Source organism: Corvus moneduloides, chromosome 2 (assembly GCF_009650955.1).
Source record: "Corvus moneduloides isolate bCorMon1 chromosome 2, bCorMon1.pri, whole genome shotgun sequence".
In the NCBI taxonomy this organism is placed as follows: Eukaryota; Metazoa; Chordata; class Aves; order Passeriformes; family Corvidae; genus Corvus; species Corvus moneduloides.
The window spans coordinates 57,417,629-57,432,783 of record NC_045477.1 but is presented as its reverse complement, the minus strand read 5'-3'; the positions used below and the strand labels follow the sequence as shown (position 1 = coordinate 57,432,783).

Here is a 15,155-nt window from a genome sequence, read left to right as displayed (position 1 = left end):
GGCATTTGATGAATTGCTCAGAGAATCTCCAGGAGTGGAGGCCTTCAGAAATGGGTCAGCCACAGCTCTAATGGGAAGTGTCAGTGCAATCGATACAGCTGCAGGGCCCTCAAGCTACTTCCTAATTTTCTAGGATAGTTCTAGGAAAAAAACCTGTGGCTACTTGGATGAAGAATAATTTTTTTTAGTTCTAGGATATTTCGAGCAATAGTATGTATTACTTTTTTCTTGGTTAATTTTTAATAGTGTTCTGAAGGCTCGAAGTTAAAGAGTAGTTTGAGCCAAGATATTCTGTCATCTTTCTACTTTTATTTTTGCTGTTTGAACAAAGCTGGTCAAGATTTCCTCAGATTCTCATAACACTTCTTGAACACAATGTTCAATGGTCTTTTGGTTTTTTTTTTAGAATGTGGGATAAATGACATTAATAGGAACACATTTTTTCCTGAATGCTTGGTTGCCTACAGCCATTTTAGGGTCATTTCTTCCATCTAGTCGTCCAACTGTATTAAAGTTGACATGGTTTCCTTTAAGTTTTGCTTTTTGATTCTGGTTAGTTTTTTAACTTGTGGCATCTAATAGTCACTTTCTCTGTATTCTCCCTTTTCTGAAGTGGTTATTGACCCTAGAAACCTGAGTCATTCTGGAGAAGTATATCTTGGGACTCTCAATCCCAGAAGTGCTGTATGTACTACACCTCAGCCTAGAAAGAAGGTTGGAACCTAACCAAAATCAAGACTTTGCCTTACTATTACTTATGATATTGATTTGAATTTGTTCAGCTTTGAGTTCTCAAGATGAACAAGGCTTGGTCCTCAATTAAGGTGGTGTCATAGAGTTTTTACAAGGCAGACAAAAAGGAGCTGAATGCTTATCCACAGGCAGCTTCTAATGTTGATCACATTGTGAATATATTAATTGCAGGATCAAACTCACCATCATTCACAAATTATGTGGCCAGCAGAATTAGGGTAGTGACCGTCTCCCTGCACTCAGTACTGTTGAGGCCACACCTAAAGTGCTGTATTCAGTTCTGAACCCCTCAGGTGCTGTGGAGCATGCCCAAAGAAGAACAAGGAAGATGGTGAAGGTTCTAGAGCACAAGTGTTATGGGGAGAGGCTGAGGGAGCTGGGGTTGTTTAGCCTGGAGAAGAGGAGGCTCAGGAGGATCTTATTGCTCTCTACAACTGCATGGAAGGGGGCTGTACTGAGGTGGGGGTCAGACTGTTCTCCCAAGTAACAAGTGATAGGACAAGAGGAAATGGCCATGAGTTTCACCAGGGGAGGTTTAGGTTGGATATTAGGGGAAATTTCTTCATTGGAAGTGTTGTCAGGTATTGGAATAGGTTGCCCAGGGAAAGCAGTGGAGCCACCATCCCTGGAGGTATTTAAAATACTTGTAGATGTGGCACTTAGGGACATGATTTTGTGGTGGACTCAGCAGTGCTGGGATAAGGGTTGGACTTGATGATCTTAAAGGTCTTTTTCAACCTAAATGATTCTAAGATTCTATTATTTGCTCTCATGCAAACTAATCCAAAAGAATCCTTTAACATTTAGTATTTTAACAGGTAGCCTTTCTTCATACTTTAGCTGAAAAGCAGAAGAAAAGGATATAAACTGGCCAAGATTGTGTTGTGCTGTGGTGGAAAAAATAAAGGATTATTTTTTAACTGTTCATTTTGATTGGTGCTTGGCCATAGGAACAGTCCTTGTTTTTTAAGTACTATCTCTTCAAGTTTCACTGCTGTTTCTGGAGACTTGAACAGTAGTGGTGACAGTGGATTTCTCCTCTCAGCTGGAGAAGATGTTTTAACTGCCTTTCAGAAGCTAAATCAATTCATATATTTCTGTATATGGCAACAGACTCTCACTGGAGCTGTAGCTTATGACTTTTATCTTATTGTGACACCTGCTTCGGTCAAGGGGGTTACTCCTCCTGGAAGGTGTCAATACTGATGATGTTCAGTTGAACAGCTGTCCTTCCTCTTCTATTATTATTATTCATGACGTCTGATTGATTCTTCTGTGGGCCTTAGGGATAAAAAAACTTAGCAGCTCTTTGCTATCTTTCTCTTAGAGGGACCTAATGGACCATTATTGTTTCTGAAATGTGCTATGGCCACCATTTCACCTCATCTATTGTTCAGCTATCTCTGCGCAGGCAGAATGCGGGCAATGAAAAGGTGCAAGATGTGCCATTATCCATATGCTGAGAGCCATCAGTTGCACACTTAGTGTTTCTCCAACAGCGTCATTCATTACCCAGGATCATACTGAGAGAGTTTAACTGGTGGAAGAGAGAGAAGCCACTAGCAGTGACTTACACACAGCTGAGGCACAATATGGATTGGGGTCAATTTAGCTGAGGGTGTATCTCCATAATTAATTCTTGAACTTTTAAATTCTGGGCTTATTTTTCATAATTTGTATTATCTGAAAGTCATATTGACTACATTAAGCTTCTTAATGCTGGCACTTGTATCAAGAATTTAGCAACACATGGAAGGATGAAGACAGGAAAAAGTATTTGAAATGGGACCTATAAGATCTGCAAATGCTTGTTCTGAAAAATAGATGAACAACCTAAATCAGTTATAATGTAAAGTCATTTTCCCTTCTAATAATTGAAAGATTACCATAAAGAAAGTTATGTTGAACTGTTCTCTAGCTTCACCAGCAATAAAACACCAAATGGCTTCCTATGGAGCAAATAGAGCATAAGGTGGATTTTAGAAATACCCAAGTGTTGTGTAGGTCTGGAAGAGACTATGTGGGGTGGCACTGAAATATTCCTCGCTGGGAGATTAGATAAACATCTCTCACTGATTGTCTAGACAACTCTGCTCTTGCTGGTAATGAAGGCAAATGAGCCAAATTATCTTTGGTGTCCCTAAGGTGTTCTTGACCATTGACACTAAAGATCTCCTTTCTTTTTATGTTATGCCCCAGGAATTAAGATTGGAAAAGATTATCACCAAAGTGCCACTTTGAAGCAGAAAGAGATGGCACCAAGTGAGGCAAGTAAAGAGCCTTACTCCTCATCTGAGCCTATGAGAACTTTGTGTAGTTAGCAGGAGTCTCTCAACTGGTTTCCCATTCTTCTGGGAAGTAGCTATCATTAAAAAGGGAGGTATTTAAAGTGTTTCTGGACCATTCCTCTGGCAGAGGAAGTACTTGAGACCATTCCTAGAAATACCTTGAAAAGACCTCAAAACATAAAAGCCAGTGGAAGATCATATTGCTGTCTGAATTGGTTGTTGGTTTGTTTTCCCTGCATACATATGAATTCCAGTCTCTTGCAGTACCTCTGGCCACAGATCTCACTCAGATGAGCAAACTGACATTTAAGATTTTCTAATAATAACTTGTTCCACTTGTCTTGCTGTGGGCAACAAAAAATCAGAGCTGGATGGTCACAGACACTCTGAGCCACCATTCAAAAATAAAAATAACAAACACGTATAAAATCATTGAATCGTTGAGGTTGGAAAAGACCTCCAAGATCATCAAGTCCAACTGTTAACCCAGCATGGCCATGTTTGCCACCCCCAGATGCCACATCCCCATGTTTTTTGGACACTTCCAAGAATGGTGATTCCACCACCTCCCTGGACAGCCTGTTCCAGCGCTGGACAATCCTTTCTGTGAAGAAATTTTTCTTAATATCCAATCTAAGCCTTCCCTGGTGCAACTTGAGGCTGTTTCCTGTCACCCCGCCACTTGTTACATGGGAGAAGAGATGGACTCCCACCTTACTACAACCTCCTTTCAGGCAGTTGTAGACAGTGATAAAGCCTCCCCTGAGCCTCCTTTTTTTCAGACTGAATATCCCCAGTTCCCTCAGTCATTCCTTATAAGACTTGTGCTCAAGTCCTTGTACCAGCTTCATTGTGTTTATAATTAGCTTGCACATAAGACTCATGATTTGGACACAACAGCCTTTACAAAATCAGTCTTGCTTGGATTTCTGTTCTAATAAAATACAACTGTCCCTCCGTGGTAGCTTTTGTGAGATTTACTTCCCCCACCTTCCCATTTTATCCTCCCATATTTCCTTCAAGCAGGTAGCTTACAGATTTTCTCCAGCTACCAAACTATTTCGTTTCCATCTTTTCAGCAATTCAAATATATCAAATGCACACATGGCATATATCCAGGCAGTAACATCCCCTTTCCTTCCTGTCTTTTTGTAGCCAGGTAATTTACATATAAGATGCACAAAGATAACGATGTTCCTCCACAGTTCTGGTTTGTGCATCAGCTCCCTCTGGTTTCTCGTTGCAGCCCTCCATTGGAGCCTCTGGTGGGACAGCTGAGCCCTGAGCAAAGCCCAGTGGCACAGAGAGTTTGGCCTTTCTGGCAGCATAGCTTTAAGGTATCCATTTCTATCCAGTGCAGCAGCAGGTCCGTGTTCAGCACTGGTATGGAGGTCAAAAGTATGGTTGCCATGATTACATGCCAGGGTGGAAAAGTGTCCTCCCTAGACTCTTCCTCTTCCTTCTCCCTTTCCCTCCTATGTTTTTTGACAGATTGGTGTTTTGGCAGTTGTGATTTCTTCACTTGAAAAGCAGCAAGACAGTGGAGCAGTGCTCCCCCCATCAAACTTCCCCAACAGCCAGCCCATGCTGACCATGTGCACAGGAGTTTGTAACAGGAGAACAAGGCAGAGGAGCCCAGCCCCAGGGGTTGGAAGCTTCTCATCCCATGTGGTGTCCGTAAACTGTTTCCACCACTTTTGTTTTTCTCTGCTCCCTGTAAAACCAAGACACTTGTTTCACCACAGCGGTGCCAAGGGCAAAGGTTTGAGGACACTCCAAGAGGCATTTAGTGACCCCAACAGAAAAACTTTAGAAACTCGAGCAATAAATTAATAAAACTCCAACAAAGCAACAAATAATAAAGATCTCAGGAAAAAAGGGGCCTCTCTAGAGAATGTCTTGAGGGATCATATGCAGGAAATAAACGAGATTAAGAAAACAAGAGGAGGAGATACTTACAAATGAAAAGAAATATTTGAAATTTGCAGTGAAATAGAAGGATAAATAGAAATAGCTGACCCAGGTTAAACGAATTATTTAGCTAGATCACTATCTAGTTTCCCTTCAATGTCAATACCAGATGCTGCAGAGAAGTGGTACAAGAGATGCCTACACAGTTGCAGAAGAAGCTTCACCCAAACCCCAGGCTGAGGATCGGTGAGTTCAGCCTTCCGTCACTGCTATGTAACTGCTGTAACTGCTTTATAAAGGTATAATATGAAAAATATATCTGTGATGGAATTCTTATTGATGTAAATATCTATTTCTGGCAATACCTTTTGATAATACCTCAGGGCAATACTTTCCAAGGGGAAATTATTCTATCTCCTTTTCAGTAGAACTGTCTTGCCTTTTAATTTAATTGGTTTTCCTTTGCTTCTGCATTATAATGAAGGTGCAGCACACCTGTACCCCACTACTTGATGCCACTTAATATACATACATCTAATATGCACATATATCAAATTAATGTCATATTTATCCTCTTTTTAAATGGCACAATACTAATTTGTATGTACATCACAGTTACCCAAGAATTAGACAGTTTATGTTTTAGACGAATGACTTGCCTAAAATTTTTCCTCATGGCAGCTGTTGATTGCCTTTGTATTACATTATTAAGACACAGGCCCAACCTCACTTTGCTTTGGCAATTTTAGCAGTAACTCTTGGAAGTCTTAGGTGAGCCGTGATTCAAACAACATTCATAGACAGGTCTGGAAAGGAAGATTTTATAAAGCTGTTGTTGCTACTAGTAAAGTCCCCAAATGGCAGCACTGCAACTACTTTTCTGCCTTTATCCCAAATGTCTTCCAGTGTTTTGCACTTCTTTCTCCCCACCCCCTGTCAAAGAAAACCACAAATTTTGCCTGAAGGGATATCTTCATTAAAGAAAGAAGCAGTGCAGTCAAAGCCTTAGGATGACACAGATCATTCAACAGTTGTTCAATTACACTGAAAAGCTGCTTATTTTTGAACACACAGTTTTCACTCAACACAGGCCCAAGGCACCACTATCAGATTTGTATCTGCAGTATCTCAACCAGTCTGATGTAGGCCTTTCGCTCATTACAGAAGCTGTGCCCTTGTGTGAGGTTTACATCTAGGTTCAAAGAGTTTCTAAAGTGCCTTGGAGCTGTGTTGGCTTTAAAAGGTATTACCAAATCATAATAATCTCCAAGAATGAATTAAAAGTTGTTTTGGATACCTCTCATCTCCTAAATCCAACTGATTTTGTTTAAGGTTTACATGCCACTTTCCCTGCAGAATTCCTACAGACTAATAAAACAGTATGTGACTACAGAGTCACCAAGGAAAACAGTAACATCTAAAGTAAACCAAGCAAATGAAATGCAGCATATTCCAAAATTAACATTTTTGATAATTATTATTTAGGGCATACAATTCCTACAGACCCTGAGTGCAACTGATAGCAGGGTATGACCCCCAGATGGAAAAGTTGATTCCCATAGGTTTTTCTTAGCATATTTCTATAAAAATGCTGTTCAGTACTAGCTTTGAAAGCAGTAAGAAATCAAATTTTTTCTCTGTTATATAGCTGCATAGAAAAACATATTGAAATGCAGGGGAGTGTTTTCTACCCTCTAAATCCGAGTGATTGCTGGCCACACTATCATTTCAGCTGACAAGGACATAGCATTAGCTACAGGCTTCTCACTGCTCCTTGCCATGCTGCCACTACAGGAGTCAAGCCATTATTATTATGCTCTTCTTACAGTCTCTTAAGTATAAACTTGTTTTTTTTCATTTTCTTAAACTTTCCGTGAGCCTGAGCTCCTCCTGACCCAAAAGCCTCAGTAATTCTGCTGACTCTTTGCTAAGTGGGCTTCTGAAAGCATCCACAGCTATAACTGCAGTCAGCTGCTCACTGAGCAACCTGGGTGGAAGCAATTGATTGCAGGGCCTTTTAGGGTAATGCAACTCCAAAACATACTGAAAGGCATAGCAGTGAGAAGAAAATGACATACAGGCCCAATTCCTTTCTGCAGTTCAACTCTATAAACTGCAATCACTCACTTCGAAGACGAATGGGTTAGTCTACATCTGTACAACAGTAACAGAATAGAGTTATGTCCTGAGCATCTGGCGAGAAACAAAAATAATTTTTCACAACACTTTCTCCAGCATAAAACTAGATTTGGTTTGCATGCATTCGAGATAAAAAAGATAACAAGTCATCACAGGGGTCTACATGCTGAAATACTGCCCTGGTTCTGGCCAGGGCAGGGTTAATTTTTGCAATAGCCAGGAGGGGTTATGGCTAGGACCCAGAAGTTATTCTATACCACCTCAGGTCATCTTCCAAGGACAGGGGGAAGGGCTCGCTTCTGGACCGGGGTAGTGTGGCAGAGGGAGTGGTCATGTATTGTGAGAGGTTTCCATGGGGTCAGCAGTAAGCTTCCTTTCTCTTATACACTCTCTCATTAGTAGTGTTGCTGTTACTGTTCATTTTTTTATCTCGTTGTTTCCAGTAAATTGTTCTGATCTCGATCCATGATCTTCACCTTTTGTGACTCCCATTCTCCTCTCCAGTCCACCACAGGGGAGGGGAAGGGGAAAGGAAGGAGGGAGGGAGGGAGGGAGGTAGTGAAGAGCCTATAGTTTGGAGTGGCTTCAGTGGGAACACTAAATTGGAAAATACCATTCCTAAACCATGACAGAGAGTCAGAACACAATACAGTTTACAGACCTGTACACAGGAAGGTAACTTCTCAGTGGCCCCATCACAGTATTTCCAAAGGAATGTTACAAATTCTCATGGCCAATCCTGCAACAAGTGGAAAGAGAGTTAAAACTAGGAAGTTTCCAAAGGAAAAGCAAGTAAAATCAGCTGTCTCCTTGGATATGCAATGTTAAAAGTCAGTGTAGAATTGGTTTAGAGGATGTTAAACATTTTACACTACGGGAGCAGCTAGATCATAACAATTATATAAATATAGCAAAGTCCAAATTAAATAAAATGCAAAGTGGTAAGTTGTTTTTAAAGATATGTTTCAGGGTAAAAATGCAATGAATATATGGTACTGGATTAGATAGAAAAGAGAGAATACTACACCAATTTATATTCCCTTTGAACTGTCTGTAATACAGACCTTAAAGTGCATTTTCAAACATACGGCATATCAAAGAACCAGACACTTATTTCTAGCCATGGCACTTCCAGGCTTTTGGGAAAGGAGAGAAGAAGTAGTGTAGTGGAATTGTGCTGTGTGACAAAGCATGTCCTGTTGGGTTCTGCCCAACATCAGTAAACAATTGTTTTTCCTATAAATGAAAGAAAGAATTCCAGCAGTAAACAAATGCTTCACATGTTGCATGAATTCTTCAACAGAATCAAAGCAAATCTGTCTTTTCACACCTCCTGCAAGTGCTATTCCAAGTCAAAATGCAAGTCATATTGCCTGAGCTCTATCAGCTGCTAAGTTTTCAATCATGACAACCGTGATACCGTGATACATAAGGGATGGTGATACACAAAACACGAAAGCTTTCTGCGATAGTCCTCCCTGGAATCCACACCCGTTGTTGTAAGGATAATTATTAATTTTTGCACTTTTTATATAAATATCACCTCTTGCATAAGACATGAAATTTAAAATTGTCTCCTTCACGGATATCATTGAGTCACTCCATTACCGCTGGGACAGATATAAATTATGCATTCTTTGATTCTCTTTAAAATTTAGATGCACAAGGGGACAGGGAAAAATCTAAATGACACTGAAAATATAAAGCATTCAAGAAAGAAACAATAACTTGTATGGTATTAACTGCTACAGTGCTCTGAAGGCTCCCTGCCTGGTCAAGAAAAGCACATAAAGCTCTGAAACGTAACAGCAGGCCTCCATGCTAATGGCTGCTAGTGACAAGGGCTCATTGAATGTCACTGCTTCACATACTGTGTAGTGTTCATTTTTCTTATCTGTGTGACCTCTCTTTTGAAATGACTGATGAAACTCCCCTGAATTAGCATCTTTGCTTCTGGGCATTTGCCACCTAGAAGGCATTTAGTAACATCTCTACTAAATACAAAAATAAAGCATGGGGGGGAAAAAGATCATAATCTTAACAAAAAATAATCATTATGTCGGTTAAAGAATACTCAGTATGTAATGCAAAAGGGCTGCTTCTCGGAAGCCTTCTCATTAGGTTATTTTTTTACCTTAACACCCTTTAAGGGTACTGGCTTGTCACAATACATGCATTCACATTTCAGACTTGGCTAGCATTTTCATAATTGGTGTGAATAAAAAGAAGTAGCTGTTACTGAAAGAAAAAAAAGAAATGCCTCTGTTCTGATGCCCTGCTGCTATGATGACCTATTTCACACTAGCATCTGTTCTCTTCTCATGAACCACTCCAGATGTAAGCTGGCAAAACAGCATTGCAAGTATGTTACCCAGACGTCCATTGAGTGCTGCAGATGTTTTCTTCCATGCTTCACATTTAATGTGTGCCCGATTAATTTTTTCATTATTATCTCAACTACTTGGCCCACAGATTTTCCTATGAAGTTTGCAGAATCCAGGATCTAATTTGCAGCCATAAGGAGCAGCTCCCTTTGTGTAAACAGGTTCATTAATGTCTGGAATAACCAGTCAACAGAGCCTTGGTCTGAATTGCCAAAAGAAATGCAGACTTCAGTAATCTATTATGCCTTGATAATATTTGCCTGAGGATTTAACACAATGTTCATTTCAATTTCAAAATTACAGATGTTTGCAATATTCAGATGCATCAGTCTGACCAAAAAATATTATGCCCGTTCTCTGCCTCAAGCCCTTGACCTGAATGAGGTCAGTGACAGGGATATGAATGACTTGAGTGGAAAATGAAACACAAAAGTAGTTCTGTCGTGAAGTACAATATTTCTTCTGTCACTTAACCATTTTTTTCCCTCTCAAAATTACAGGGTATACTGCAAATCTTCAAGGCTAACGGTCATGACGGCAGTCTGAGTGCCATTTAAAAGAATAATAATTTATGAGGCGCCTTGGTAGAATAGCAAAGGTCACAGAGTAGACTCCCCAGGGAGGAGAGGATGACAAAGGTTACAGAGATGACTAAAGACTCTCCTACAGAAGGAAATTTTCTTGGAAGGAAGATGTTTTCCTGCAACAGCTTCATCCCACCTACCACACAGTTCCTCACCCAAATGAGCAGTTCACCTTTAAGTTAGCTAAAAGGTGGTGCTTGCAAAATACGCTTCTGAAATTGGTGGATTAGCAGCTTGGCCTTGTACTCACTGAGGGTCCACTGAAGCACTGGCAGATGGAGGACACCGTGGGTCTGTCCCACAGGGCACAAGGGGGATGCCTAATGACTGGTCTGATTCCACATAGGACTTCAAACTTGAAAAAAATCTCAGGAGTCTTTGCAAGGCAGTCCCCAAAGAAATGCTGCTTTTGTGGCAGCTGGTACCATTTGCAGACCTTCAACAGACCACCACAGACTGGTGCAACTCCTCGTAGAAGCAGTATGAGAAGTTGGTAGGTGAGGAGCCTAACACAGTTGTCACATTGTTCCTGGACAGTTGTAGATATGCACACCAGCCATCACTCTACAAAGCGGTTTGGGCAGCTTTTCCTTGTCACACCTAAAGCATTCCCCTTATTCAGATGCTGCAAGTACAGAAAAAAAGGCAAGGATGAAGACAAGCAGGAACAACTCTTTTTGGCCCAGCTCCACTTTCTGCTGAAACATCTCTGGGCTCATAAAATACACATGAACTGGTGCAAGAAGCTGGTGCTGCAAACCTGGGGGTAACCAGCAGTGTCTTCAAAACATCAGAGTTATAAAGAATAGCTGAACCTGAAGCCAGCATGCAACACAAGACAGCCATCTCTTCAGGAATGTGTGGCCATAAACATTTTGAGTTTACCGAGAGTTTCCAACTGTTCACGATCAGTTGTGGGAAGTTTCTGCAGCTGGATCAATGGCCGGCAGTTGTGGAGGGGCCTGGCACAGATCTGAAGGGTACAGATGTAGCATGTGCTGGTAAAGAAGAGGTTGTTGGCTGCTTTGAGTATAAGGGATTATATTTAATTTCTGTAGGATAATTGCTAGAGCAGTCTTGCTGGTGCTGGACCTCCTTGCCAGGCCTCCTAGTTCACAAAGGGGTACCTGAGAACTGAGTAATCATTCAGGCAGATTATCCAAGGAGTATTTGAGGACCCTTACCTATTTTCTATTCTAAAATGAGGCAATTTTCTGAAGGGGACAAATGCCACAGTCATTCATAGTAACTTCATTCCTTTGCTCCAGCAGTCACTGGTCCATCACAACAGCTGATGAAGCCTTTGGCTGGCTGTTCAGATCACAGAACATTTTTACAGACCCACAACTGCATGCTGATGACAGCAGAGTGTGCCTTTGGGAGAGGGAAGGGCAGAAGGCAAGTGGAAGGTGGGATACAGGTGAGCAAGACTCCAACTGAAAGAGCATCTTTTATCTTGCACATCACCAGCAGGAAGGAGGGAATGTCACAGAAATGTTGCAAACACCTCAAATAGCTCAGGCAATGCCCACTCCTGAGTGACAAACCGGGCATGCTGCCAGGCAGCCCTCCTGAACCTGCCCAAGAAAGGGAACCAGCATTTCCACCACACGCTTTGCCTCACGCTTAGAGCCGCTTACTCCAGCGCAGCAGCCCGCCCTCAGTGCCAAGCCTAGGCGGGCTTTGCGTGTGGGGTTTTATACACTCCTGTGTTGGTTTTGTATGCCTTGTCTTCCTTTATTAATTTTAAACAGAATGGGGGGATGTAAATTCACCACTGGGGATATGTCAGTGTTTGCTCAACATGCTCTATATACCTTTATTAATTTTGTATTGAATGGTGGATGCAATTTCACTCCAGCGGGAAATCAGGGATAGCAAAAGGTCTTTCCCACAGCAGGACAGCAGTGGGGAAGGGGAGGTAATTTCTCTGTGGCTTTCTATTGAGTGATTTATGGGTTTCCATGGGTTTCTAAAGCTGAAGAATTTTGAGCTTTCATGAACAGGCAGTTTCAGTGCCATGACCCACTGGTCTAAAGAGGTTGATTATCTTAATGTAACATTTGTTATTCAAGTCTTACAGCTTACAGTACATTTTAAAAGCAGTAGATGATGCCTTCTTATAGTGCAAGAACAGTATATAAAGGGGAGAATTTAAAAGATTTCAAAATTGAGACCTATTTCCAAATAAGACTTATTCTTTTAACAGTACAAATCCATAAACACCATATGAGCTACAAAAGGGTTGACACAGGTTCACAAGGTTTAACTCTTGGCCACAAAGTTTAATTCTTGGCTCACTGCAAAAATTGCCTCCATCTGTGAGAACAGCTTGGCAGCCTGTCATTTACAACAGTGCAATTCCTGGCCCCCAGCAAGCCAACACTTGGCTTGGAGTATGCAGGGACACTCAGTGCCCTGGACTGCTGGAGATGTTGCAGAGTTGCTTACTTGTAGATCGCTCTTTGCTATCGACTTTTATTCACACAGTACAGTTACACTCCATCATAGCATATCCCTTTGTTTGCAGACTCTTGGTCCCAGTATATCTTAATTCACCAGTACCATGATAATGAAGGGAATTCCCCCTTTCTGTCTGTCCTACTTACTTTTCTAGAAAAAAAGTTTTCAGAGGAAAAAAAGTCATGCCTCCCTCAATTTCCAGAGATTCCTAGGTCGCATCTTCTTCATACTCAGCTTTGCCAAATGCAATAAAATAGTGAACAGCGGTGGCCTGATGGGTCTGGGCATTTCATGTAAGACAGTCAAAAAGCATGGAAACAACAAGTGTTGTTTATTGTTCAGTTCTTCACTGCAACAAATTTCACCCTCATTTCACCATGTATTTTTTCACCCATATTTCTGCAATGCCAGGTACAGAGGCTGCTCCACTTTTGGAACCCTCTGAGCATGACAGGTGTCTTTTCTTCTAGTGACTATCTGAGCACAAAGTATGTGAGTTTGTACCGTATCTCCAGCTCCACCAGCACCCAAAGAGCAAGTGTGTGCTGTGCTGCTTTTTGGGTTTCTTTTGTGTTCCGGATAGCGGGAAAAACGTTCTGTTGGTTCTTCTTGTTCTTTTTCCTTTCTCTCCCCTTGCCTCACTGCCTCCCTTCCCTCCTCACCGGTGCGGGAGCCTGTGGGTGGCCCTGGCGGACCCGTGGGGTGGCCCCGTCTGGTCCGAGCCTGTGTCTGTTCCCTCTCTGGGAATTCGTTGGATTTTGAGGGGTTTTTTTAACCTGATCTATCCTGTTTTGTTTGGTGTTAATAAACAGTCACTTGCTGTGACCCATTTGTCTTATTGGTGCAGGAAAAGGGAAGGCCCTTTTCCCTTCGGAGGAGACACTCATTCCAGAATGTTTCCTCCTGAAGTTTTGTCTCAAAAACGAGACATCTTCTACTATCTGAGCACAAAGTATGTGAGTTTGTACCTTATCTCCAGCTCCACCAGCACCCAAAGAGTGAAAACCAGCCTCATGTTTACTGCACAGGGCAATTCAGATGGTGATTCCTCTGTACTGTTGAGCCTTCTGTGACTCCTCAGTCCAGAGACCTGTTGTGGGAAGGTGGCCATGGGGTGAAGCTATCAATGAGCAGCAATTGGGGGAACATTTGCTGTGTAAGGAAGATGGATATTCTCATGGACAGTCTAATGCTTTTGTTTGCCTTTCCCCAGGCAGCTGTGACATGGAGGACAGCAGATCAGACAGCAAAAGACCTGTTTTACTGATCATAAGATGCCACAATAAAATTTGTACTTATAAAGACTTACTAGGATTTATGCTGCTGAACAATGCCTTACTGAGACTGCTGTTCATAACAAATTTCAAATGGTAAACTGAATTAATTATTTGTTTGAGCAAAACTGAATTGCTATATGCTTGAAAACTGAATTATGGACTAGCTGGCTCTCACTGCACATGTAAAAGTCATTTTTTCCTAACCTGGTGCAGCTGGCCCATGAAATCCTTGTGTGACTGACAGCAAGGGCAGAAAGTTTTTCCACCGAGAAGCACAGTTCCCATTTTGAGCACCAGAAAGAGCAGAACTGCTTCATTTGAAAAATGAGGGAGGGAAACAGGAGAGAAAGGGAATAGGGGAGTGCAGCTGGCTGTCATGGGCTCTCTAGGTCAGCACTTTTATACCTGCTGAACACAGGTGGATTTTGAACACGTGGGAGGGAAAGAGGAAGGGCAGGATTTGGAAACTGGCTGACATCCATCCAAGATGATAACACACAATCCAGGGAAAAAGTGATAAATACCAGGTACATGTCACAGAACACAATGCTAACAGCCTTTAATAAAGGCTAATGCAACAATACTCACCAGCCTCCTTGCTGTGCTCCCAGCAGCCTGGGTGTTACCAAGGACTGAAGGCAGAAAGGCAGGCAGTGAGGCAGGGAGCGAAGGACAACAGGCAGCCCTGCCTAACTGTGAGCATCTTGTTCAGAATCCTGCTTACTGACCCCATGTACATGACCCCACAGATGTCAGCCAGTGTTCCACATCATTTGTCTATTAGCTGTGTCCTTATCCTGGTTTCAGCTAGGATAGAGTTAATTTTCTTCCTAGTAGTTGGTACAGTGCTGTGTTTTGGATTTAGTATGAGAATAATGCTGATAACACACTGATGTTTTAGCTGTTGCTAAGTAGTGCTTACACTGAGAAAGGATTGTTCAGGTTCCTGTGCTCTGCCAGTCAGCAGGGGCACAAGAAGTTGGGAGGGAGTATGGCCAGGACAGATGATGCCAAATGATCAAAGGGATATTTCATACCATAGAAGATCATGCTCAGAAATTGGCTGGGCATTGGTCACTTTGTGGTGAGCAATTGTATTGTGGACCATTTGTTTTTCTTGGGCTTTATTTCCCTCTTTTTTTTTCATTACAATAACTACTATTATCACCATTAGCAGCATTATTATTATTATTATTATTATCATTAATATTAAATCTTATTTTGCTTCATTTATTAAACTGTTCTTGTCTCAATCCACATTTTACTTTTTTTCACAATTCTCGTCCCCACAGGAAGGGGTGTTGGGGGATGGGGTGAGTGAGTAGCTCCATGGTATTTAGTTGCTGGCTGGGATTA

The 15,155-nt window shown here is 41.7% G+C and overlaps 1 protein-coding gene across 8 annotated transcripts in view; it reads right to left on the bottom strand.

Moving 5' to 3' along the window:
- The window catches only part of ENOX1 (ecto-NOX disulfide-thiol exchanger 1), a 359,067-nt gene that overhangs the window by 240,238 nt on the left and 103,674 nt on the right, over positions 1-15,155 (bottom strand). For all 8 annotated transcript variants that reach the window (XM_032099804.1, XM_032099803.1, XM_032099812.1 and 5 more), the window contains one exon: positions 7,753-7,830. The gene's annotated coding sequence lies outside the window, so the exon portion shown is untranslated. The remainder of the gene's footprint in view (positions 1-7,752; positions 7,831-15,155) is intronic.